This window comes from Canis aureus, chromosome 6 (genome assembly GCF_053574225.1).
Source record: "Canis aureus isolate CA01 chromosome 6, VMU_Caureus_v.1.0, whole genome shotgun sequence".
In the NCBI taxonomy this organism is placed as follows: Eukaryota; Metazoa; Chordata; class Mammalia; order Carnivora; family Canidae; genus Canis; species Canis aureus.
The window spans coordinates 28,773,034-28,799,166 of NC_135616.1; the positions used below are offsets into that span (position 1 = coordinate 28,773,034).

Consider the following 26,133-nt stretch of genomic DNA (forward strand, 5'->3'; position numbering starts at 1 on the left):
CTGCAAGGGGAACCATATAGGAAATAAGGATATACAAAGCTAATATTGTGTATGAAAGGTGCCATAAAGGACATACATTAAGTCATAATTCTGATCGAGTCAAAATATGCCTTCTCTCTCCAATCTGATGCCATTGCTCTTTAGGGAATTTAGAAACCAATGATGCTTTTTTTTAGAAGGACTAAATTAGGTCTGATCTCTGGCAATATTCCATCAGGTCATTCTTTACCTCTGTATCATTTCATTCCAACCATTGCCTCTTTATTTGTTTGTTTATTTGTTATTTCCATTTTCCCTTTACTCTTCCCTATCAAATCTGACTAATACCATGCTTTTGAACTTCTTTAGGATTTGTTAGCCAAAGTGTGTGTGTGTGTGTGTGTGTGTGTGTGTGTCTGTTCATACCAAGTTGTCAAGGACTCAGTTCACATGCTACACTCCCAGTTACTCATCAGTGTTGGTCTGGGAAACTTTACTATAGCATTTGAAGCTAACTGAATTTCTATAATGTGATACAGACTCACAATCTTTTTCTCTGAAAATCTTAGGGCCAGATAAGTGACTGAAATTTTGGATTTTTAAGATAATTATTATATATACATATATTTAAACATATATGTATATGTATATTTAAACATTAACTATACATTAAATGTATAGTTAATATATATGTATATTTAAACATTTATATATATATAAATTTATATATATATATATATATATAAAATGGTCTGGATCACAGGTCTATAAACACAAATTTAGTTCGTGCCTGGAGGCAGAGGTGAGAGAGCTGGGGGTGGGGCAGGCTGCAAGAATGATAGGAGATAGGGATGCTATTATTCTAAAATTATAGCAGTTTCTGGTTCTGTTTCACTATTTACATGTGAAGTTTAGTTGTTACTTTATTTTCTTACTTTGGAAAAGTATTTAACTTCTCTACATCTAATTTTCCTAAACAGCTAAATAGAAATAATAATAATAATGATAATAATTATAGCTATCTCATAAAATTGTTGTGAAGAGTAAATGCATTAACACATGTAATATTATTAGGATAGTAATTCTGGAGCCCAGTAGTATCCTAACAAAATGTAGCCACTGTTACCTAGTATGACTTTTCATTGTTGGGAATATTTTAGTAAGCCTATTGATCATATGTAGATAACAAAGATCAGACAATCTCTTCAGCATTATGATATAAATCTGTGTCATTGTGAGCAAAGCTTCACACAGGTATGAATATGAGATTGAGACTGGAAAGAACCTCTTCACCCCCACCATCCATATTCTGGACTTTGAAGTGTGAGTAAAGTATCAATACTTCAGACAGGGGGACAATGATAAAAGCATTCTTATTGAGGGGATGACTATATGGGAGATAGAGCCTATCCAGTCTAGAAATTTTCACATTTTGTAACCACTATCAAGGGCTTTTTCTATGTTGCAAATCTGTTTTATTATCTTGGTAGAAGGTTTTTAAAAATTTAAACTCTTATAGCCTGTTCTTATCCATTTTTTAGAGTAGATTCCACTCCTGTTCCAAATGATGTAGCCAAGGCACAGCAGTGGTCACCTATGAGATTCAATTATGGTTTGGTGAAAAGTGATGGAAGAAAGAAGTGTTGTCCTCTATAATAGGTGGTTTCCTGAGGTGAGAGATGGTGGGACAGTAGTAAGCATTCCTTGGGAATTCTCAGATATCCTTGGGGATGAATATCCAGTGAAATATTGGACTTCATGGTGAACTCAAGTACAGTGGGGACTGAAATGATTATTAAATGGGAATTAGTCAAAATTGCAGATATAGAAGCCAGCAGAAGTTGAGGACAGGGGAACATTCATACTCCAAAAGACTGTATTCAGAGGTGGTACTTACACTGCCTTCACTGGTTTCCTTGAACAAAACTTCTCTTACATCCCAGCTACTCTTGCCTCAGGATAGAGACAATAGATGTGTCTGCGTATCTAGTCCATGATGAAGCAGTATTCTCTGGCTCTGCAGAGGTCCTACTTCACAAATAAACATGGGTGTTCACAGTGCTCATTTCTTATCAGTTGATTAAAATCCAGTGGTAAATGATCAGTTATGATCAACCATAAGACCACTTACACTAGGTTTATGTGGACTTTCCACAACCCTACCTGGTACACTAAGGGTATCACCTCAAAAACCCAGTCAGCACCACCAGATCCCATCTTTTTAACAGTCCTTAGAATGGACTGGCTCAGCAAAAATCTTCAAGATGAACTGGGCAACATATCCAAAAGCTTCAATCCTCAAGACTTGTAGGGTGAGTTTGTGTTGTATGTATCTGTGTTGTGTGTGAAATATGAGCGTGGGAATTTAGTTGTGGATTCAATTCTCCCTGGAGTTTGGTACCTGAAATATGGTGTTGCCACCAGTCAGAATAGGCATGCTTATAGTGCCCATGTAGGCCAATTTGCATATAATTGCCACAAACATGCCATAGGAGAACTGGCTGTAAATTACCCAGTCACAGAAGGCCAGTTCTCAGTTCCCTTAAAAATTGAAGAAAACACATATTTGATTTGAAGACCAGATGGGGTTGTTTGGGAGCAATGGAAAGCTAAGAGACCACATTCAAATCTAGCAGGCCACATCTTTCTTATGTAATTAAGGCACACAAATATGAGGGCTGGACATTTCTGTGACTCATAATCTCATGACATAGAGATAGAAGACCATAATGAGAGTTCCTCACTGAGTGCCTGTATTTCTTCTCAATACTTTCCATCTATTGGCTGGAGATCCATATCCTCCACTTACCAAGTTCTGCCAAAGGCATTGCTTAAATCCCATGCAAACTCCCATTCTACTTGCCTGCCGTTGTCTTAGAGCTCCAAGCAAGCATTTTGCTTCTTGACAGAGTTTTTACAGATCAGGACTTTAAGAACTTCTCCAGCACTGTGAGTGAAACTACGCAGGTGTCATGGTGCCTAGCACCAGTGTTCTTAACATCAGGCAGGGTCTAGGAGCACTATGCTTCAAATAGAAAGGCTCCCTTTATCTATGCTCCCCAGCTTTTGTTTTCCTTTATCTTGAATCATCCCTCAGCATCTACTAATCTTTCTTGTGTGGTTCCAGGGTGCTCTGTGCCTGATCTGGCCTGAGTAATGACATTTTAGGTACTTAGAGTACTCAGCCTGGCTCTCCGTTGCATCCTATCTCCTTCTATATGGAGATATTCAGGAAAATTATACTCTTCAGGTGCTGGTGCTGAGATTGTTAAGAGTCCCCACAGAGCTCTCTGAGGGGAGCCAACCCATTACCTGACAAAATAGAAGGAATAGTACAGAGGAAGATGGGATAATGCTGCAGAGACCGAAGAGAGTGCTCATGCTTGCATGGAAAAGGAAGCCACCTTATGCTCTGCCATCAGGAGTCCTGGAAATATGCCCTTAGCTAATTCTTGAGATGATACTGTCACAGCTTTATATCTTGTCATTTGATTTCTAACCCTGCTTTTTTTCATATATGGGTTATTTCAATCATCAGAGATTCATTGAAGTACTTTTTTTTTTTAACATAATGGGTTGTAGTAAATGCAATTTTTTTGAAGGACACACATTTTGAGCTGGAGGGCCTTATAGTTCAGTGAGAAATATGTCTTTTTATATTTATAAGTAAGAAATTACAATATAACATGATATGGGTTTTCTCATCAGTTGCTTAAAAAGGCAACAGAAGAAAACCTTAATTCTGCTTGAGGAAAACAAGAGAGGCCTAAAAGGAATTAGCCCTTGAGTTAAAATTTAAAAAATGGGTAGAAGATTATTTCTAGGTGAACACAAATGGTAGCAGGATGCAGAGGGAAGCCATTCAGGGCAGAAGGAACAAACAGCATGTAGCAGGATGACAAGACAAGAGACTTCCTGCTGACTTAGAATGGCACATAGTCCATGGTGTTTTTGGTAACTAGTACAATAGGTCCCAAAGAGGAGTGTGATGGTTAATCGTATGTGTTAACTTAATTAGACTGTATGGTGCCCAGATATTTAGTTAACATTATTATGGATATTTCTGTGAGGGTGTTTCTAGATGAGATGAACACTTGAATCAGTAGACTGAATAAAGATTGCTTCCCAAGTATGGGTAACCTTATCCAATCCATTGAAGATCTGCATAGAACCAGAAGGCTTAAGTAAAGGAGAATTCTCTCTCTTTTCCTGGCTGTCTTCAAGCTGGGACATCAGTCTTTTCCCACCTTCAGACTTGGACATGGACTTGCACTTACCTCTCTTGGGCTCCAGCTTGCTGACTACAGATCTTGGGACTTTTCAGTCTCTAGAAACTCACGAGCTAGTTCTTTATAATAAATCTCTTTATACAGATCTTTATCAACTTACAATGGGGTTATATCCCAATAAACTCATTAAAAATCGAAAAGGTTAAGATCATAATGGCCCTGGCACATTTTGTGTGAATGACTAAGTGTTTGGGAAATTGGGGCTGTGGAACAGAAAGAATGTAAAAGGGACAAGGTTACTCAAGATGATTTTCAAATACTTCAAATGTATTCCAGGTACAGGTCCTATGTAGAAAAAGATGTCCAACGCGTATCAAGTAGGACAATGGATATGCATTCTTTCCCTCCACTTCCTTTCTTGGAAAGAGAAAGGCAGTGAGGCTAACCTGGATTCTCAGGTCCATTGAGGCTGAGATTCAACAGATGAGAGGTCACATTGCTTAGCTGGTATCTCTGCTGTAGTCTGATGAGAACTTGCTTTTTTTTCCCCCCACAATGTGGTTAGTCAGTGAACAATAGAAACTCCTATTAGAAAATTGCACCCCTCCCCTTAAGGATTATGAAATTTAGGCAAGGAGACATGTACACAGAAATAAGTCTGATAAATTAACAGTCAAAATCTAAGAACAAAATACAGAAAATTTCACACGTGTGCTGAGTGAAATGTGAGCAGCTACAGGATGAGTTAACATCGAGAAATGGAGATATCAGGAAGGCCTCCCAGAGAATTGATACAAACTAGAATAGGAACTAGGCAGGTGAAGGGTAGAGCAGCACTATTGAAGAAAGAATAATACTAGGCTCAAAAACGAGGAACCACAAGATGGAATGAGTAAATGCTTTTGAGAGAACAGGCACTAAGTTTAGGTTGAAGTACACAACTTAAATGGTAATAACTGGGGATTTGAAACTTACCCTATGGGGAATGTAGAACCATAGAAAAAACTTAAAGATGTCCTTTTCTCCATAGATTGTCCAAGTTGGAACAGCACCTTAACTAGTTCTTTATCAAATAGTAAGTTCTCTTCTAGCATCCTATATTTGAATATCATACACTCAGCAAGACATGATTATATTCTTGCTGTTTCTGAAAGTTATGCAATTACCTTGATATTTTTGTAGCATTAAATGTGAAAAAATATCCTTGTTTTCTCCCCTCTTCTCTTTTTTTTTGGGCTGCTTTTAGCAGTCTGAAAATCAGCTTTCATTTTGACTGCCGCTTAACAGAATTTGATTAAAAAAAGTCAACTAATTACAACGGAAATGCAGCCCTGCGAAGCTTTAAGAAAAACACATTATTTTGTTTTAGGGTTCAGTTACTATACATTCATTTATCATCTTTATAAGCGATGTGCAGGCAATGATGAATAGGCCTTGGCTTTGAATCAGGAAATGTAAATTATCCTCTTTCTTTCTTTCTTTTTTCTTTTTTTTTAAACAAATAATGAATACTAGTAAATTTGAAGCTAACTGATGTGCCAAGAACTCAACGATGATGTAATGCCATGAAAGCAATGCAAAGGCTGCCCATCTGAGAGTCTGAAGCAAAGAGAACTGTTGGTCCAGGGGATGCATAACATGGCCTGGAAAGGGTTGTGCCTTGTGTTGAACCAGCTGGCTTGGGGGACAGTTGGTAAGGTGCAGATTACTCTTCTACTGCTTTGCATTTAAGTCCCCCTCATGTCAAACAGCCTTTGCCCTTGAAACAATAGCAACTGTGCTCCTTAAACATTCTCTCCTCTGGGCTTTATCTTTTAGCCATAAGGCTTGGCTCTCTCTTCTTCCCCTTCCAAACAAGAGTTGTCTTTAAAGGGCTGTGCAGGTGTCAGCTTCATTGTAAAGTCTTCTCTACTTGCTTCAGATCACAACCAAATCTATTTACAATATTGCTAATTTTTAATATATTGTGATAAGTGGGTGCATTTATGAATAGGAAGCTCAATTTCTCAGGATGGACAAAATACATTTTAATGTGTGAGTAGTATTTGGGTAGGGAGAGAAAATGGGAAATCGCATTCTCAATAAGAACAAAGATGCTCAACTGTAGACCATGGGTGAAAAGAGACCACTTCTGACTGGATGGCTGTTATTACATATATGCAACAGGGAGGATTTTAAGGAAGATAAAGCTCAGGATGCTCACCTCAGGATAAATCTCAAGTTTACATTACACTTACCATTTGGTGTAGAAAAACAAACCTCAGTTGAAAGAAAATAGTAGTATGAATGTTGGCTTTACTGGTGCAGAAAGTTATGCATACTCATTTCCATTTTCAGGGGTTTTGCAATATTTACATTAACTTGCATATAGAATGTTTAAGTTATTTGTATGCGTTCTGCAAATTAATTTAAAATTGGCAATTTACTTACATTTGGATGACATTTATGGATAAAGACATTAGCCATAGACACTACTCACAGATGAAGTTATGTGTACATCATTGATTCTCACAGTCTTTATAAATGATGCCAATCTGATTTTCATACTGCAATTTTACACATGTAGTGTTTTCCTTTTTGGAAATAAAATCGAAGTGTTTCTACTCATCATTGCACACAGAACGTATTTGAGTCCTTCCTTTTTAATTTCATTAATTTTCTTTCTTCTCACAGTCTTTCCTTTACTTTTATTATACCTTCTCTCAGATTGCTGAGGCAACGATTAGGCACATTGGCCTTGGAAAAATAAATAAAGAGAAGGAAAATATGATGCTCTGTCACTTTAAAATGTAGTCCATTTCCACCAACATATTAAAAGTCTAAATATTTTATTGCCTAGGCACAATCTCATTTTTATTGCCCCAATCACAGCTCATTGGCTAGGATATGCTGGGCAGAGGAGTGAGCTGGTCAGCTAATGGCCTCCCTGCTGCTAAAATTAACTAATTGTTAAAGTAATAACCATGGACCCTCATGGCCTATTTTAATAGTCAGTGGCAATCTGGGAAATTATTTTGCTGCTTTCATTTCAGTGAGTCCTCCTGTTGGCCATTTGCACCCCTTTCTATCCTCTTAAATGTCCTCTTGATGAGAAATATTTCAATGAGAATCTGCAGGGAGCTCTGGCTGGTCCCTCCAACTTGCAATTGGGGCCAGTTGTTTCTTCTGTGAATGTGGGAGGAACATTCTATGAGTCCATATCGGGATGAATGGGGGCAGCCATTTTTCTAGTGCACCAAACTTCTTTTCCAACCTCATCTGAACATGTGACTTTCACATCAGTTTGTTTCACAACTCCCTATGTCCTGCCCATATGTTAGCCATAATCTTGCCTCTCTTTTTGGTGGAAAACTCATCTATCTCTTGATGATCACTCATCTTTACGTCAGAGGTCCAGGCAGGAGTTTAGTCCCTCAGTATCTTAGGGCAATACTAATTTTGATATTGACCTCTCCTCTGATACTCTAGTATATATTCTGGCTATAATATGCTTTATTATATTTTTGAACCTCATATTGTCCTTTATTGTTTATTTGTTATTTCTTGTGTACAGATCCTCTCTTCTCAGCTAAGCTTACATTTACCTGGAGAAGATTTTGTATTTTCTCTTATATCTCTCAGATGTTCAGTAAACATATGTTGTGTTAAATTAAATTAGATATAGGGATTTCGAAGTTATACCTGCTATACAAATTTCCTGTGGGAATGTTTCAAATCCCTCATATACACAGAGAATGAGGTAAGTTCAACAGAATCCCACACTGGGACTAAATCTTGATGAGTTTTGTCATAAGCATGTCATTAATATGGACCTTCTAGAATGGAAATTCCTTAGGATATAATTTTTTAAGTCCTTAGATGAAGACACAATTTGTACTGAAGGAATTAATCCTTGAACAAGGTGGGTTTGAGGCAGAGTTACAGAGGAAACAAGTTTGATAGTAGAGATGGAGGGCTGCTCTATTCCAGAGGTTCACCTATACATGTTTGCTACTTCTTCACTGGAACAAACATGCCAGGGCCTCTGCTGGAGACACCTGTGAGTTTGCACACCTGCACAGTATTTTTTAATAAGGTTTCATGTCTGTTTAACATAGTCACCAATTTGGACTTTGAAAAACTTCATTGAGCTTTTCTTACCTGTACTATTGTAAGAATATTTTATTTTCTGCCTGTCAAGACCTGATTATTGAGATGTTTATGAATATTTGTAAGAGTACTATGTTGATACTAACCAGCTAAAGAAACTTAAAACCAGTCTCTTGATTTAAAACTCCATGCCAGTTGTGGCATGGTCTGTGAAGGCATGAAAAGCTTCTTGGAGATTATACATTTTTATACTTTGGGCTAGTTATAGCTAACTCACAGGCTAGTCATATTTTAGATTCATGACCAATTCTAGTCAAGGTTGGTACAACCGCACTTAAAAGAATCCTTCAAATACATGGTTTCTCACATTCCGTAAAGTCTTAGAGCTCAATCATTCAATGAGGGTTTGGATTAGAGGAATATTTTTGCAATTATAGCAAGCCATAAGTTATGATCCCTTTTGTACAAGGACCCTTTTACAGTGATGAAGTTTAATTGACCATTTGAATTTTATTTTAGAAAATTTTTTCAGAAAACCCTCTCAAAAATCATGGTTAGGACTCAGAAAAACAGATTGATATCCTGACCCCTCCGTTTACTAGCTTTATTTCCTTGGGAATAGAATTATAATACCCACCAACTTCATTTTCCTTATCAATTAAAGGGAGAGTGATTGCTCTTTGCCCTTTGGTAAGTGAAGGAACAAAAGATGATGCTTATTTGTAAAAAAAAGAATCAACAGTCACTGAATAAAAACTTTAATAATTCTCCTGTGAACCAGAGGTAAGTGCCTCAGTACATGGAAGTTTTGTGTGTGTGTGTGTGTGTGTGTGTGTGTGTTTTAGTACATGGAATTTTTAATATCTATTTTGGTTGTTCATATATCTTTTTTTTTAACCTTAAGCTATCACCTAGGTTCAAAGTAGTTTTGATGGAAAAACAACAATTCAGTGTACATTCCATATCATCATGTCCTTTGTGTTCAGATAGAAAGGCAGAGACTAAGAGCAGAAGGTTTTGAGCTGGCCAGAGTTGCTTGCAAGCCTTGCCATAGTCACCTACTATCTATATAATCTTGAAATCCTTAGCAATGTCGCTAAGCCTGAGGTTATTCACCTTAAACATGGGGACAGCAGATATACCTGCTTCTTAGGGATGTTATAGGGACTGCATTATGCAGTAATGCTGCAATGCATTTAGCATAGTTGCATCTATGACACACAAGAACAACAGGTTCTTAATTAATATTGGCTATTATTTCCATATTATTACTAAGAACTGCTGAAATCAGTGGCATTTTGGCACCTAACAGGCACTCAAAAAGAATTTGTACAGTGAGGCAATGCCACTCTGAAAGGACCTGTGAGCAATCCCTCATCAGGACACAGTGTCAGAGGAAGGAGAAAAGCCACCAGGAAAGGGGGCCGCTTGCCAGGGGGCTGAGACAATGAGCAGTCTCCAGGAGGAATGACAACTTCCCTTCCTTTGGGAGCCTCAGGGCCCTATGAGGGCTTTATGAGGGTAGATGAAGGAACCCTGGGGGGTCAGCTCAGGCATTTAGGACCTCATTGGAGAAACAATGTCATACTCAAGAGAAACAAGTTCTTGTGTCCAGGAATGAAGTCCTGTTTTGAAGAAACCACAAATTCCGAGTCAGGCCTGAGGTTCAGTGTGAACCAAGTAAACTCCAAATCAAAGTCTTCTCCAGGTTCTACAACCTTGAGCACTGTCAAGTAGAATTCAAAGAGCACAGGTCAACAATTATAGGTCAAATGAGACTTTTAGATTAGAACAAAAGATCATGAGTGTGTGTGTGGCCTATGTGTGTAGGTAAGTGTATTCATTTCTCAAGGTTTGCTTAAGCCTTCTCCTCCTTGAGTTCCCAAGGGATTATTCTTATGCCTATCCACAGATCTCTGTACATAGATTGTCTGACCCATCTCTAGTAGAACCAAGCAGAGTTGTTATTTTCAAATCCATATTCTTTATTCACCTAAATGGTAAGCCTGGTATCTTTTCTTCATGTGTCTACTCTCTATGGCCAGCCCCAATACTCTCAACATACCCAGCAAGGTGAAAGGTCCTTAGGATATACCCACTTCAGAAAATAGAAAGAGTGCTTCAAACAAGAAAACAAACCCAAGAAGGAAATCTTGCAAAATATGTGTTAAGCCATTGATGGTGTGATGGTGTTTTCTTCTCCTTGAAGGTAAAGCTAACTTTGGGAGATGCGGGGGAAGGTGGCCCATCTGGTTCTATGACATTTTTCTGGAAATACCATCAAAGTGAAAGTGAGAAATGTGCTACGAACTGAACAGTCATGATCCCCCCCTCACATCCGAAAGGAAGATTGTGAGAGTAATGAGCATAAATCAAGGCTGGGCTTGTCCTGCCTGCATTGAGGCAAAACAGGTTTTCCTTAAAAAAAAAAAAAAAAAAAAAAACACATCTGCCATAAGGAGATTTAAATCGGGTACTCCTGTTTTTAGAAGATCTCTATTTCCTTACAGGATGTCGGCTTTGATCACTAATCCCTGGAAAATGTCTTTAAGAGCTACTCCAATTGGCAGAAGTACTAGGGAGTAGGCGTGGGCAGGTGTAGGGAAAGAAGTAGGGGGGAGAAACCCCTCTTTTCCCACGCTGATGTGTTATTTTAAAATAAAGAGACAACTCCCAGAGGCTCTTGGCTCTGATGATCCCCTCTGTGATTTTTTTTTTTTTTTTCCAATAGCACGGTCCAGGGACACCTTTAGAAAATGTTCCTTCTGTAGGTCAGCACTTTCCCGGCCGCCCCTCTCCCTGGCCAATGGCATGAACGTGCGTTTGTCAAGACTGAATTTCATTTGCCGCATAGTGGCTTAGAGAGGGCAGCGCATCGTGTTGCATTTTCTTTGCCTCTCAAACTGGAGTTCCTGCTTCTCCCCAGCTCTGTGTTGTCAGCAAAATGTCGCGTTTACAATCGGTCTCCTGATCTGTGGTAATTACCTGCAGGAGAAATGGCAGGGGAAGGACTTGACAAGAGAAGTCCTGTGTTGTCGCTGGGTGGGCTGCTGTCCTGAAAGTGTATCAGGCTTGTCAAATTGGTTCAAATTAAATTGACACGGTGCTCTTCTAGGCATCACCACTTATTATACATCGTGGAGCCCTTTGGGGCAGTAAATGCCTTCGGAGTTAAAAAGGAATGTGCGAAGGAAACTCAAAGGAGCCCACGACAAGGACAGGGAGGACCTCCAGGAGGACCCGTTAAAACTGGCCAGGAGAACGCGAAGGTTATGTTATGACTGAGCTCAGTTTTGCTCTTCTCTCAGCAATTTCCAGTTCCGTGCCACTGTGACAGAGGTGTCCCCAGGCCTTGGTCATGAGGCTTTGGAACCATTTTTTTCTGCCTCCAGCTCCATTTATTTATTTATTGTAACATTTATGAGCTCTGTCCAGGGAAACTGCTGCGTCCAGCAGCATCAGCCCCAGCCTGAAGGGAGACAGGGGAATTCTAATCCTAGCCTTTCCCTGATGGGCCTGGTGACCTTGGCCAAGTCATTTAACCTCAACATGTTGGGGCCGCTGTTTTTAAGTGAACAGGGGCGTGAGTGAGCCCTGGATCACCTCGAAAGGGTGTCAGGAGGGATAACTAATTAATGATTGTAAAGCACTTTGCAAACAGAAAGTACTGTACAAAATGCTTAATATTAATAATAAAATGCATTCACTGCAAGCCTCTAGGCGTGTGCTCAGAAATAACGACAGCAATTAAAGTAACACGCTAACAAAACTCATTAACCCCCAAACCTCCTTCCCACTGCACTTGGCTGCTAGAGCTTCGGGGCTTTCTTAAGACTGCCAGGTGGTGCAGAGGAAGGCTGCAGTGGGAACCATGGCACCAGGCTCCCCCTCACTTTCTGGGCAAGTCAGCATGTCGCCTATTGAGAGAACTAACCCATCTCCATTCAGCCTTTCCAGGCATTTCCCCATGTGGATCCTTTTCTTCTTGCCATGCTCTGGCACCCACTGCCTATACCAGGATGCACCCTAGAGGGCGCTTCTGGCCTTTGTGTGCTTCATTCCCTTCCCTGTGTAGGTGACTTCTCTGCCTGGACTCATAAGCTGCTGGAGGGCAGGGTTTCCCTCGTATTATAACCTCCCAATTTTTAAAAGAAGACAGTGTGAAGGACTACCCCACAGGTGGTCCGTGGAATAAGGAGTGGACACTTTATCCTCCCCAGGTGGCTGAATGGACTGAGGGGCAGGGTGTTATTTGAAACAGGTGGCACATACTGGTTATCATGCCCCCGGAGAGCTGGCCAGTACTGCTAAGAAGCTCCTGAGGTCTGGCAGGAAGGAAAAGTTAGGACCTTGCCAGAATGAAGAGAGAAGAAAGGGCTTTGACTCAGTTGTTCAGAAAATGTATAGCTTTGAACTGGGAGACAATGAAAGCTAAGACTGAGAAAATCATTTGGGGAAAAGAGAGAAGGATTTAAGACAATATGCCTTGAGTAAGCAGAAGGCAGAGCTAGGCCTGAGGTGGGTCCTAGCCAATAAGGGATGGATAGAGGGTAGGAACCACATGCATGGCTGGAGACCCCGGAGTGCTGAGGGAGGACACTGAGGGCTGTGTGCACACAGCCTGGGCACCCTGTAAAAAGAATCTATGTTTCTATTTTCTCTTTGTAAGAATGAATGGCTATGGCAAAACTAGTCTCTCTCTTTACCCCTTTTCTCTTCCTCTTTAATAAGTTGCCATTTTAGTTTCTTTTCAACTTTTAAATTTCATATCTAACCATTTCAGGAGTGTTAGCTTCTGTAAGAATTTTTGTGTCATAGTAGCATCTTTTATAGAATATAAAGTGCTATGTAAACTATATTCCTGAGGCTTTGCGAGTCAAATTTAATCTGATTCCACTTTGAGTACTATGTTGTAATACAGGCTTGTGATATGGATCACTAGATTGATGGTCCAAATAGTTTTTATAAAAATTTACCACATACACTAAGAAATGCCTCTAAATTATAAATAAAAATAGTATAATATTTACGAATGCTACAAAATGTAGCTAAGGAAAAAAAAAGACATACATTTTCAGTTTGATTATTTAAAATAGGTTCCCTGGAGAGCAGCTTCTTAGTAATGAAGGGCTTTGTGTCTTAGGAGAAATCGCCAAGGAACTCTTGAGCAGGAGAGGGCTGGGGGACTGAAGGTTGAGGGTTGTGAGGGAAGAATTTTCTGTGAAAAAGCCTGGAGCCAGACAGAGTATGGTGCCTCTGAGCACAAATGTCTGCTTATAGGGGAGAAGGGGGGAGGGAGGGATATGGAAGCAGGAGGAGGGAGAAAGAAGCTAGGCACATACAAATGTGATGCTGAATGACACTGGGATGTGGAGAGAAAGATGTAAGAGGAATCCAAAGGAGAAAGTGAAGAGCAGTGAGAGTGGGGTCTGGAGATCTATCTTGGCAGAGGCATGTTGTGAGGAATATTCTTGACTTTTGGTAGCCACTCCACAGATGATTCCCTCCTGTGGAGAGCTAGAGTGATTGTGGACAAGCAGTTTGGGAGATTACAGGTCTGGAGATGACTTGGGGGAAAAAAATCCTAAAATTACAAGAAAAAAAGCCAAGAAATGATATTGAGGGAGCATGAGCCTCTATTTCACGGCCAAATCAAAAACTCCCTGACTAGGAAATTGATATTCTGCCTCAAAGTCTCTTTGCTGAAGGTTGGGCATGGCTTACAGGGGAGGTACAGAAGAGGAGAGGTGACATCAGTGTGCATTTTAGGATTCAGTAGTGCCACCAACTTGTGGTGTGTCCTTGAACAAGCTGTCAGCCTGGTTTGCATCCGTAAAAAAGGCATTTGAATTAAACAACCTGTAAAGCTCTTTCCACTTCTGTTAGCCACTGAGCTCCATGATGTAGAGTGTCTAACAAGTGCCTTACACACTTACCCGGTGGCTAAGAAGCCTACTTAGGTGTCATTTCCATTGCCATGAAGCCTATGAGTTTACTAAAGTGTGCAACTTGAGGATTTCATTCCCATGGTGTACAGTGGTCATCAGCCAAAATCCACTCAACAACTTCTGTGTGTCTGGTCCCTTGATAAGAACTAAAGGATGACCTTGTCTCTGCTCTTGAGGTGCTTAAAGTCCAGGCAGGGAGTCATATAAACACAAAAAATGACAAAAGAAAAGAGATGTCACTAGATCCTTATGTTTCATTGAGAAATTAGAACTTTAGACTGGGAGTGCTTTGAGTTTAGTGGAGCATTAACTTCCTGTTGGGTTGAATGGCAAAGAAGAGGTGTGAGCTCGCCTTGGAAAGCAGATTCAAACAGTCCCTTACTGTGTCTTGATTCCTGCTGGGTGATAAGGGAACCACTACACATACACACACACACCAAGAACATCCGAAGCTCTGATGAAGCAGAGCACTGAATGAACCTCTGTGGACTAGCTTGAGGCAATGGAGATGAGAGATGTGAGGGTTCAGATCCAGTAGCACAGAGAAGGTGGTAGATCCACCATTAAACCTGTGGTCAAATTTTGGGTCCAAATCCTTTTTCTGTCATTTACTAGAACTCAGAATTTGAAAAAGTCTCTTATGCTATTTGAGTTTGGTGTTAGACTTGAGAAGTTTTCACTCTATTAAAGTAGGCTGTGGTGACAAATAGCAAAGTTAGAGGGGGAGTAGACAAGTCAGGGACTAGCATGAAGATCCTAGGTGCTCAGGGGATAATTGGCACAGGCCAAGGATAGTTTCTGAGTGTTGAACATAGATTATTGGTTTACTCTACACTTTGAATTAAAGTTGGCCTTTCTGGGGATCCCTGGGTGGCGCAGCGGTTTAGCGCCTGCCTTTGGCCCAGGGCGCGATCCTGGAGACCCGGGATCGAATCCCACATCGGGCTCCCGGTGCATGGAGCCTGCTTCTCCCTTTGCCTATGTCTCCGCCTCTCTCTCTCCCTCAATGTGTGACTATCATAAATAAATAAAAATTAAAAAAAAAAAGTTGGCCTTTCTGAAATGTTTCTTCACCTTTGTGTATTTTTAATAAAGATATTTATTTATTTATTTATTTATTTAGTTAGTTAGTTAGTTAGTTATTTTTAAAAATTTTATTTATTCATGAGAGACACAGAGAGAGGCAGAGACATAGATAGAGGGAGAAGCAAGCTCCCTGTGGGGAGCCTGATGCTGGACTCCATCCCAGGATCCCAGGATCATGACCTGAGCTGAAGGCAGATGCTCAACCACTAAGCCACTCGGGTGCCCCTATTTATCTATTTGCGAGGGAGAGAGAGAGAGAAAGAGAGAGAGAGTGTGTGAGCTGGGGAAGGGGCAGAGGGAGAGAATCCAAAGCAGATTCTGAGCTGAGCATGAAGCCTGATGCAGGGTTCCATCTGTCCATCCTGAGATCATAACCTGAGTCAAAATCAAAAGTCAGACACTCAACTGACCCACCCAGGCACCCCTGTGCACTCCATTTTTTTTTAGCAAACACATTTCATCAGCAAATATAATTATACTGCATGTAAGTGCTAGGCATAACAATGATCATATAATTTATGGTCCAAACCAGGCAACCATTAAAAGTAAAACAGGTGCTACTAATAATTATATAGGTTAGCAGATGAAAATCAAGCTTATCTTGGGGAAGTTGTGTGATAAACTTATTCATAAGAAATCACGCTTTCCCCCCAACAAAACATCAATTCTTCCTCTTTCCAAACTAGGAAGCTTCATTTAGTGACTCTCCTTAGGCACTGGTGATTTTGTTTAAACACACAAACAAGCAAACAAACAAAAAGCTGCATTTTTAGGAAACAAAATTTCCCCAGGAAACAAAAAATGCTAACGAAGCTCAAAAAGTTACCTTGAAGAAAGGTGATATAGGATGAATGTGTGTACGTATACACAAGAAGAGTTTATGCACACACACACATTCTTTTTCAATATAAAATCTAAAATCGCAGGGTACTAAATTATTGTACTTGTGTATGTGTGTGGACGCACACGTACACACATGCATTTAGAAGTGTGAATCTCTATCAATTCCCAAAGAAATGATTCTTGGATGACCCAGAGAATTGGAGAGAAGAAAGCTCCAGAGAGGAGGGGTGAGGTCGAGAGTTGAGGATGCATGTGTAATTTAAAATTATAACCCAACAAATGCAAAGCAGGAAGGGAACAGCATTTTAAAGAGGCCAGCAGATAACATCAGCTCATTAGTGGTTCCATTACAGTGTACATTGGTTTGCTTTCTCTTCTAGCATCAAAAAAAAAAAAAAAGTGATATATGTGCATGTGTGTATGGAGGAAGTAAATTAAATAAACATAGCCTAAGTTATTTTAGGGTACTCTGAGCATTACTCTCATCTTTGAAGGTAGTGGTGAGAATTATGAAATGTTTCAGTCTTTGAAATTAGCCACCTCACTTTGTATATAATTGGATTCCCAAGGCATCCCTTTGACAGGTGAGTGGTGGGGAAGGGTCAGAACTAAAGGTAGTAGAGTTCTTTTCACCACTTGGATGGGATGACAGGAGCATCGACGATGCTGGCACAGCACGGCTGTCAAAGATCGGAGAACTTTGTTTCCATTTGGAAATGATTAAAGTCTTATTGCTCCTGTCTTGGATATGAAAGACTTGAAATGCATCAGTTCGATGTAACTAACGTTGAATGACAACTCTATGCATGTAGTTAGCAAAGTTCATTGAGAAGGAGAGAAGAACACTGAATTTCAGAAAACTTGAACCACAAGAATTGAGTACCTTGATTGAATTTGATAGCTCTTAATGGGAAACTGTACTGAACTGGCAAAAAAAAAAAAAAAATGCAATGAGATATGGTGAAAAGGATCAAACTCAAATTTAGTTTTTAAAAAATCTCAGAATTAATCTTGCCCATTTTATTCAGTTAATGGTAGAAATTATTTTACATGAGGAAAGGCAATGTCAGAAATAGCTGAGTGGAATTTCAGAGGTGGAATTAGAAGAGGGCAAAGGGGGAGCTAATTTGCTTTTCTGCTCCAAAATATTCCTAGCAATCATGTCTGGAGGTCTATCTGATTCTTTTTTGTATTAAAGGTGGATAAAATTCCTTAGGGAGGATTTTGGGATGGAGCTTGGGTTGTAACCACTGAACTGAGTACTCAGAAGGCCAAATGAGCTATGCCATCTGAAAGTCAATGTGGATAGGCTGGCAGATAGAAAGAAGGGCCCTTGACGCTGCTCAGAGAGACCAGCTGTGGCCATGGACCCTCAAAAGGCAAGTAAGTCAGACAAGGAGAAGAGAGTCATTGTATAAGGAACCTAGGACTACAGATGAATGTTGGTGACCTCCTAGGGATGGGAGGGCTTATCCTTGATGAGGGCACTGAGCATGGGGAACAGATCCCTCTTAGTGTTTATAGCCTGAGTCCTACATCTCTACTGTGGGCACATGTGTATGGATAGGATGATGGCAGCTAAAGCATACCCCTTGGGCTCTTTGGCTTAAGTCTGTTTCCCACCTCCCAGCAGATTTAATTTAATTTTCTCTTTAAACTTAATATATTTAAGTGAGGCATTCATTCCTCCCTTTGTAGCAGCCACCACCACCCCCTATTGTCGAATATTGGATAGGCTTCCCTGATTTACAGGAACTGATTCTTGATTTCTGTTTGGCCATGTGCAGTGTTTGGCTTTTTGGAATGCTCTGGAGAACTCTTCTCCCTATTTAATCCATAATGATTTTCTGAAAAGAAGGGCAAAGGCCCAGAGTGATTCATTGAAGGTGCATATGGTATTCATTCTGCAGAGAACAAATATGGAACAGGAGAAAAAGTGACAGTCGCACCATTTGCATTTGATATGTAAATTCAAGATACATATTGATTTACATGTATAATTTAGTAACCAAAAAAAAAAAAAAATGGAAGAAAAGAAAAAAATCCAGATAGCTAAGTAAACATGAATACCCACCCCAAGCTAAAGGCTGGGCTCATGGCAGTGTTTGTAAATGGCGCTGTGCGGTAGCACATCTCAGCATGCAAATGTCTATAAACTTCAAACTGTTGCTAGGTTAAACAACACCTTTCCCAGGAAGCACACGGATTTAGCAGCTTGTGCTTTATGCATTGGTCTCCAGAGCAGAAGGCCCTTCTCCTCACCTCACAGTAAGGGCAGGACACATGATCCATCCCTGTGTTTTCTTTACTGAAGTCTGCCTTTAAGCAATATAACCCAGTGTTTTTAGACACATTTTTCTTTTTGTTTTGTTGTTGTTCTGTTGTTTTATGCATGAAGAATTTGGACGTATATTTTCCCATAACCTTCAAGGATGGGTCTAAATGCCTTAACTGTCTCCATCTTTATCCAAACTTATTTCCTATTCTCACCAAGCTTCTCCTTCTTCTCAGCTCCTGAAATAACCCTCCAGAGACAATTCTTTATTGTGCCCTGGACACGTGCATATTCTCACCACCATGCTCTCACTAATTCAGTACCATCCAAAAGAATGCCCTTTCCCGCATCCATCAAAACCCCATTAACAACTCCAGCTCAACTTGGACTGCATGGAGCCTTCACAAAATTTGAAATGAAGCTAATTTCTTCTTTCCAGGACTAGTTGCAGTGCTTGCGGTGTCAAGCTGTTTTCTCAATCTTGGTCACCCACTGTTGTATGAGGCACTCTAATAATTTGCTAAGTGTTGCTCTTGGTTTCTTCAGCCAGGGAGAATGTTTCTGAGGAAGGGGATTTCATCCTCTTTTGTACAACACATTCTATTTGGTGTAAAGATGGACATATTGACAATGTTAGCACATAGTTAAGGACTAAACTGAAAAAAATACTTCCCTAAATTCCACTCTTTATCATTATTTACAGCCTGCAATAGGAAACCATTGTCACTGACCATAATTTTAAAATGGGTTAGCAGACGGATGTTAAGAGCACAAGAAGTGCATTAGGGGATGCATTCAAGACTTTCCTTCTGCTCCCACTCTGCTATGTTTGCTAGGATTTCATGTTTGTAATGAACAGTAACATGTCCAGGTTCCTGAACTTTAAATACTATTAAGACTTTGGGCAAGATAATTCTTCATTATGTGGAAGTCTTTCCTATTTATACAGAATGTTTAGAAGCATCCCTAGTCTGTGCCCACTAGATGACAGTAGCTCCCTCAGACCCCATGCCTTTGCACCACAGTTGTGATAACCAAAAGTGTCTTCAGACATTGCCAACGTCCCAGATGGACAAAACATCCCTCTATCTTCCCATGTTGAGATACACTGCTGTAATCAGGGACCTAAAATTTTTTAAGATGTTTGTCTCTCTTCAGTGTGTTAAACCCCTATGGTACCTTAATACTTTACTTTAGAAAAATTCTGCTTTTTCCATATTACTTGTTTATTATTTATTAACAAATACTTACATAGCAGTTTGCCTTTAGTTTTCATTGTTTTAAGCACTTTACAAAAAATTGGCCAATTCAATTCTTAAACATACCCCTAAGATAGGTGCTATAATTATTCTTGTTTTACAAATGAAGAACCGAGATGCCCAAGAGAGGTTAAGAAATTTATCCAAGGCCACACAGCTAATAAGTGGTAGAGCTCCAAATCTAGAAGCCCTTACCCTAAAGTCTGTGCTTTTAATCACTCTGCCTTTCACAAAGGGACACATTAGTCTCCTTTGGAGTGACTATCACAAATTATGAACAGGAGTATTTTTGTAAATTTTCACCAGTTCAGGGGACGCCTAATTTGGGGAGTAAGCATAAACTTCATTAATTATTTTAAAAATCCAGAACTATTTTCTCCTTTGCTCCTAAGTGACCTCTTGCTATGACTGGGGCCTAGACTTATACCTGTACTAGACACAGACTTGTAGAGGAATGTGCATCAGAGATCTTGGGTCCACTTCGGAGGCCATGGAAAATATTCAGGCTGTCATACCTGAATTAATCCCTCAGTTCTCTGTACCCATGAGAAAAGTCCCAGACTGATTGCCGTTTTGTATTTTCAGCTGTTTTATATAGTCAGGCTAGTCTCCAGCTCAAAATCTCTAGTGAGTCTTTACTTCCAGCTGCACTGAGTCTAAACTCCTTTGACAAGATGTCAAGACCTTTCATTATCTCACTATTCCCCACACAGCCCATCTGCTTGGTATGGGTCAGCATCCTCACTTCCCCTTCTAACATCTACCTGTCCTCTTAAGGCAGAGCACAAGTTCAGCTCCTTCTGTGAAACTTCCTCTATAATCCATACCCTCAGCTTACTTTTCCTGAACTCCTTCATCATTTGTTTTCTGTGCCATCCAAATTTTCATGAAGATGAAAATCTATATTTTGTGCTAATTTTCATGTTTATATTTATCTTCTCAACTACATTGTATAGATTTTGAAGGAAGGACTGTGTCTTTTTCCATAAACCTGGCCCTCCACATTAGGCATAAGACAGCTACTCAACCAAGATGTTGATCCACTGGTCATTCATCATCAACCTTCATGGTTCTTTTGCTGTACAGGGGACCATGCATTTTTGCTTTCACTATCAGCAGATGCTAACCTGTAGCAAAGTCCTCCAGGCCCTGACTCTAGTGGTGGTCAGCTATAAGATACCAATTGATAGTCTTCCAAGAAAATACAGTTTCTGAAAGAAGATGAAGTAAGGTGTCATGGCCAGTCAGTGGGATGCAACTGCTTAACTTCAAAGGAGGCAAAAAACTACAAATATCTATGTTGCTCTACAGAAAAACACCATCAGTGAGAACCAATAAATGGCATGGCCTTGCTGCGCTATATTGGGTGACTGTATCAGAGACATGGGGGCACATATCCTTGGGATGAAGTAGATTTAGGGATCTGTCAGGCTTCTACCACCAAAAATAAAAAGTGTGAGAAGTGATATGTCTCTTTTAAAACCTAGTTTTCCATCAGGGTGTTTATTTTCTATGGTGATGATCACAGTAATATTTTCAGTGTTCATAGTATTTTGACAGTTTTCACTGCATTGTCTCTTGTACGACACATATGACACGCAGAGAACAGGAAGTATTACCCCAGATCTTTAAAACTATTGGAGTCCCAAGATGTTAAAGATATTTACTTAAGTGAATATCAAGACCTTTTAAAATGATTTTAAAGACTTCCTAGTGCCCTTTAAGTCATTTTGGTTTTAGAATTTACATGTAAGAGAGAACCCTGAATGCCAAAATTTACTCAAGTTTATAATATAAAAATGAATTATTCATGGAAGATTTTAATATGAAACTGGACTTTCTTTCATCCTAATATCAATTAATCAATTAAAAAGTAATAAAAAATTATTTAATGTCATAGGTGCAGGAATGGTGAGGGGCAGTTTCTTACAAGGATTTTAGTAACATCAATTTTATTTTAAAAATCAACAACTGGAAATTTTTGTTTGAGGTATAATTATAAAGAAAAATATTACAAAGCCAAATGAATATTGCTTTTGAACTCTTGTTTTTATGATTTTCTTATAGATTATGAGTGGATAACCCCACTTTCTTATTTTGCATTGCTCTTATGAGTGGTGGAGATCATGTATCTTCTGAATAACCTGGCCCATTGGCTGTTCTAACTCCATATTGGTATCTTTCTGAAATATTCCAGCTTTTCTATCATAGGCAGAAATTTCTGACCCTATTTGCTTACAACTGACCTGTTACTCCCCACATTCCACAGTGACTTTTTTTAAATACACAATCTTGTTAATAGGATTTGACCATTTCTAGCATCAATAGTGAGGTGCACCACTCACTGGTCATTCATGTTATTTTTTGTTAATCCTAACTTCCTGGGATTTTCTGAATTCCAAATACTTTGCTTTTGGATAAATCCAGAGAGGTGAGTTAGACTTGTCTTTCTTTCTCTAAGGGACAATCATTTGGTCCCACTCATCTTCTTGGGAAGTTGATTTTCCTATAAACCTATGGGAAAGTGTTTGTGCTAACAATAGGAGGTTGGAAGATATCACTTACTTTTCTTTCCAAAGAAGTTCATGTTACAAGAGCTGAGATCTATAATAGCCAAGGTAATCTGCCATATGCTGTTAGGTGCACTTGGACAATTTCTTCTACCAAATATTCTAGGCAAGAAAAATCTGTTTAAAACATGAAGCAAATGAAACATGCTTTGTATCTTTTTCCTGCTAGGGAGACTTTTCCTCATAAAGGGCTCAGCATCCAAGTGGCCATCACCATAAATCTGGTATCACAGCTTTGGAGCAGTGAGCATAGTACCGTGGCTCACATGAGGAGACACTCTTACCTGACTCCAGGTTGCCATTTAGGGCCCTACTCCACCAACAAGATCCTAGTAATTGAACTGGAGGGAATAAGCACATTGAAATATCATTCATTAATCCAGAAATTCTTAAGAAATAATGTGAAAACGTGATCTATGGGAAACAGAGTGGTTGCTAATGCTAAGTTCAAGTTCCCAAGGAGTTTTCAACCTAACAGGCCAAGTCAAATTCTGGGAATCATGATTTTCTACAAAGAAAACACTAAAGGTTTAGATTCAGCATTCTAGGGAAGGCTTGACTTAGGGTTCATTGTTAAGGCAGAAAATCTTAGAGTTTGGAGAGGATCACAAATAACCACACTAATTATCCCATGGTAATTAGTGACATTTATATTTATAACAAAGTATGAAAGGAAGAGGCCAACAATGGGACCATGGCACACAATGGTTTATTTTATTTCTTGGTATGTATTCTCTGTCTTTTCTGAGTTTTTTTTTCGAGTATTGTTTTTTGAAACTAAGGGAAAATATGATTTTAAAAAAAGTCTTCCTTGAAGAAATGGCAATTCATGTTGGGGCTATATACTATGAGAAAGATACAGCTGATGCACTTCAGAACATTAAAGGTCTAAGGAACTGCAGAGAGTAGCTGGGGCACTACATTCTTACAATAATATTTTCCTGTCATCATAAGGTTAGCCCATTGTTATGTGCCCATCTCTGCACCAAGAACCATGAGGTTCCTCATTCACGGCAAGCCTTTAAAGAGGAGACAGACACATGGTGGAGATGGTGCTGCATTGTATAATATCAGCAAATATCAACATTTGTAATGACAATTCCATGGGTTAGTGAAGTGCAGAGAAGCTAAAACCCAGGTTGTTCAATTCTGGTTGATAATCTTATTCCAGAATAATCTCACTAGTGTTTATCAAATTCGGACTTCATTCTCCTTTTATTAATTTATTTTTATTAAATAAATTATGCATTGAGAGTCTACCAGACACAATACCCCAAACCGAACACAGTTCACTCAAAAAAGACTGAACACGATGGAAATGCTATCTGCCCTTCCAGACATCATAGTCAGCTCATGGCTCCACATGGCTAACTCCACCACGGTATTTTAACTGGCCCAACGCAGACCAGTCTAAAAGATAATGCTCCAGAGAAATTCCTGAGAATTGTCAAGTGATAATACTGTGACCCAGTAGTCCTTTTCCTCAGAACTGAGAACAACTTCTCTTTGTAATATTCTTCAATGTCAGAAGGTTACGAATGTTTTAGAGAATCTACAGAAAACAAAACAAGGGAAGACAATATATTAGAAGATTCACAAAGTTTTGGAAATAAATTCGTGAACCTTTATAGCAGTGGTCCAGCTTGGAGGGTCTTCTTAATGTCTTCAGCATATATTATACCAATTTGTTCCCCTGATAAAGAAAGAAGCTCTCCATGTTAGAGGCAGGGAACCACTCATACTAACAGAACCAAGGACTGATTTTATGGGACAGAATCCTTCAAAGAAAGAAAAAAAAAATGTTGCTGCTTGAATTATATACCATTTGATTCAACAGGGCTTACTAAATGCCTTTGAAATGCAGGAGATATGCAGAAGATCCAAATATGAATGAGATAGTCCCTCCTTTAAGGGACTTTAGGGACACAGGATACAAATAACTTTCAACTCCATGAAAACAGTGAATAGCATCTAAAACAGTATGTGACACATAGTCTGTGTTCAGTAAACATTTTTGGAACAAATAAGATATAATATGCCAAGTGTTGAAAGCATGGTCTGAATAAGTCACTGGTTATTCAGAAAATGAAGATTTTAAACCTAATTGGAAGAGGCAGTGCAAGTTTCATAATGGGAGAGCCTTGGGACATACATGGGAAAAGATAGATGGAATTTATGGAAGTGGAAAGGAGATGGAAGGATGCTTCAGAAGAGAGGATGGCATGAGTAATGGAGACGGCCTAGGACAAGACAAGACAAGACAAGAGGAAGCTCAGACTAGAGAACTGGCTGGGCCATTTTATGGTGGGTGAGAGACATCCAGATTGAGGTAAAGATGACAGATGATGGCTTGCCTTTCCTTTGGCCTCCCTTCGTTGTACTTTAATATTGATAATGCTGTAGAAGATCATAAAAGTCATAGTTTTAGTGAATCAACTATGCAGTTGTTAGCAATTCTTGTTCTGGACCAAACTTCATATTTTTTTCCAGTCTCTCCCTCACATCTCTTTTATTTTTATGTCATTCGACACCCTTCTGTGTTTCTTTCTCCAACTTTCCCTCTCTCCCCAAATTACAGTTTGGTGGAGTCTAAAATAGTAAAGTGACACGGTTTGGGAAGGAGGGTGTGCCTCTCTATCGCATAATACTCTGATGGAAAGAAATGTTAAAATATATTGATCCATTCACAGTCAGGTTTTCCTTATATGCTTTTGAGGAAGATGAGAGAATGTCATACAAATGGTGCCTGAGTGAAAAAATCAGTGCAAAGCCCCATTCTGTGTTTCCTAGGAGTCAAGCTTCTCATTTTTATATCACAGGAGAAATTTCAATGTCTTGAATCTTTAGAATGAGTATTTTTTTTTTTTTACCAACCCACAAAGGGAGGGGGACGGAAAATTTTAAAAAATGATTTGTTAGTTGTGGTAGTCACATCTGGCATAAATTGGGCCAATGTAGCCCAGTGACACATGAAGTCCCAGAAGTTTCTCTTATTAACTTTCCAGGCATTCTGCCATTACTGAGCCTTCCCATATCACTTACTGAAATGCAGGAAGGCACAAGCTGTTCTCTGGTCATCATTGTTTTTAAGGTCCTAGCTTTCTTCTCTGTTTCTCACATTCTGGTTCCTCTCTGTTTCAGGTTTCCAGAACCAATGACTCTCGACCTCTGGTTCTGTTTCTCCTTAATAAAACTAGCCATTGTGTTCTTTTGGCACTCTAAATTGAACATGATCTGTGTCAATTTAGAGTAATATATCCTAGGGAAACATAGATTTTAACCCAAGCCAAAAATTTAAATTAAAGAAACTCTCCCTGAATTATTTAAGACTATGCTTTCTAGGTCCCTACTAATGCCCTGAGGGCCGAGAAGAATTATCTCTGAATTTGTTTTGACGAAGTTATTTGTTTTTATTCCTTAGTTCTTTCTTTTGAATTGCTAACAGTACATGAAGAAAGAATACAACAGCTAAAGTTGTAACTTTAAAATATCTATAACAGAATAAGACCAATTGGTGGATATCATATCAGACAAATGACTTGGCTGGACACTTTGATTTTCGCTTTTTCCTAAAAGCTATTCTTCCTCAATCTCCAGAAAGTAGAGCCATGAATTGGTGTCCAGATGGGCTCTATTTCAAGAGATAACCAGGGGGAGGCCCAAGGACCCCAACGCAATGGGATTACACCTTGTCTTGAACAGATGGCAGAGCCAGAGACCTGAGATTTTCTAAAATGCAACCAAAAGGACCATTTTGTTTTAGTGTAAATGTGTTAAATATCAACATTAATAGAGAATGCTCTTCAGAAGCTAACTTCAACATTGACATGGTGTGGGAGGAATTAGAACTCCTTG

General features: G+C 39.3%; 1 long non-coding RNA gene across 1 annotated transcript in view; it reads left to right on the forward strand.

The window, feature by feature from the left end:
- LOC144315154 (uncharacterized) overlaps window positions 1–26,133 on the forward strand; it is a 51,063-nt gene that overhangs the window by 18,579 nt on the left and 6,351 nt on the right. The gene's annotated exons all lie outside the window — the stretch shown is intronic.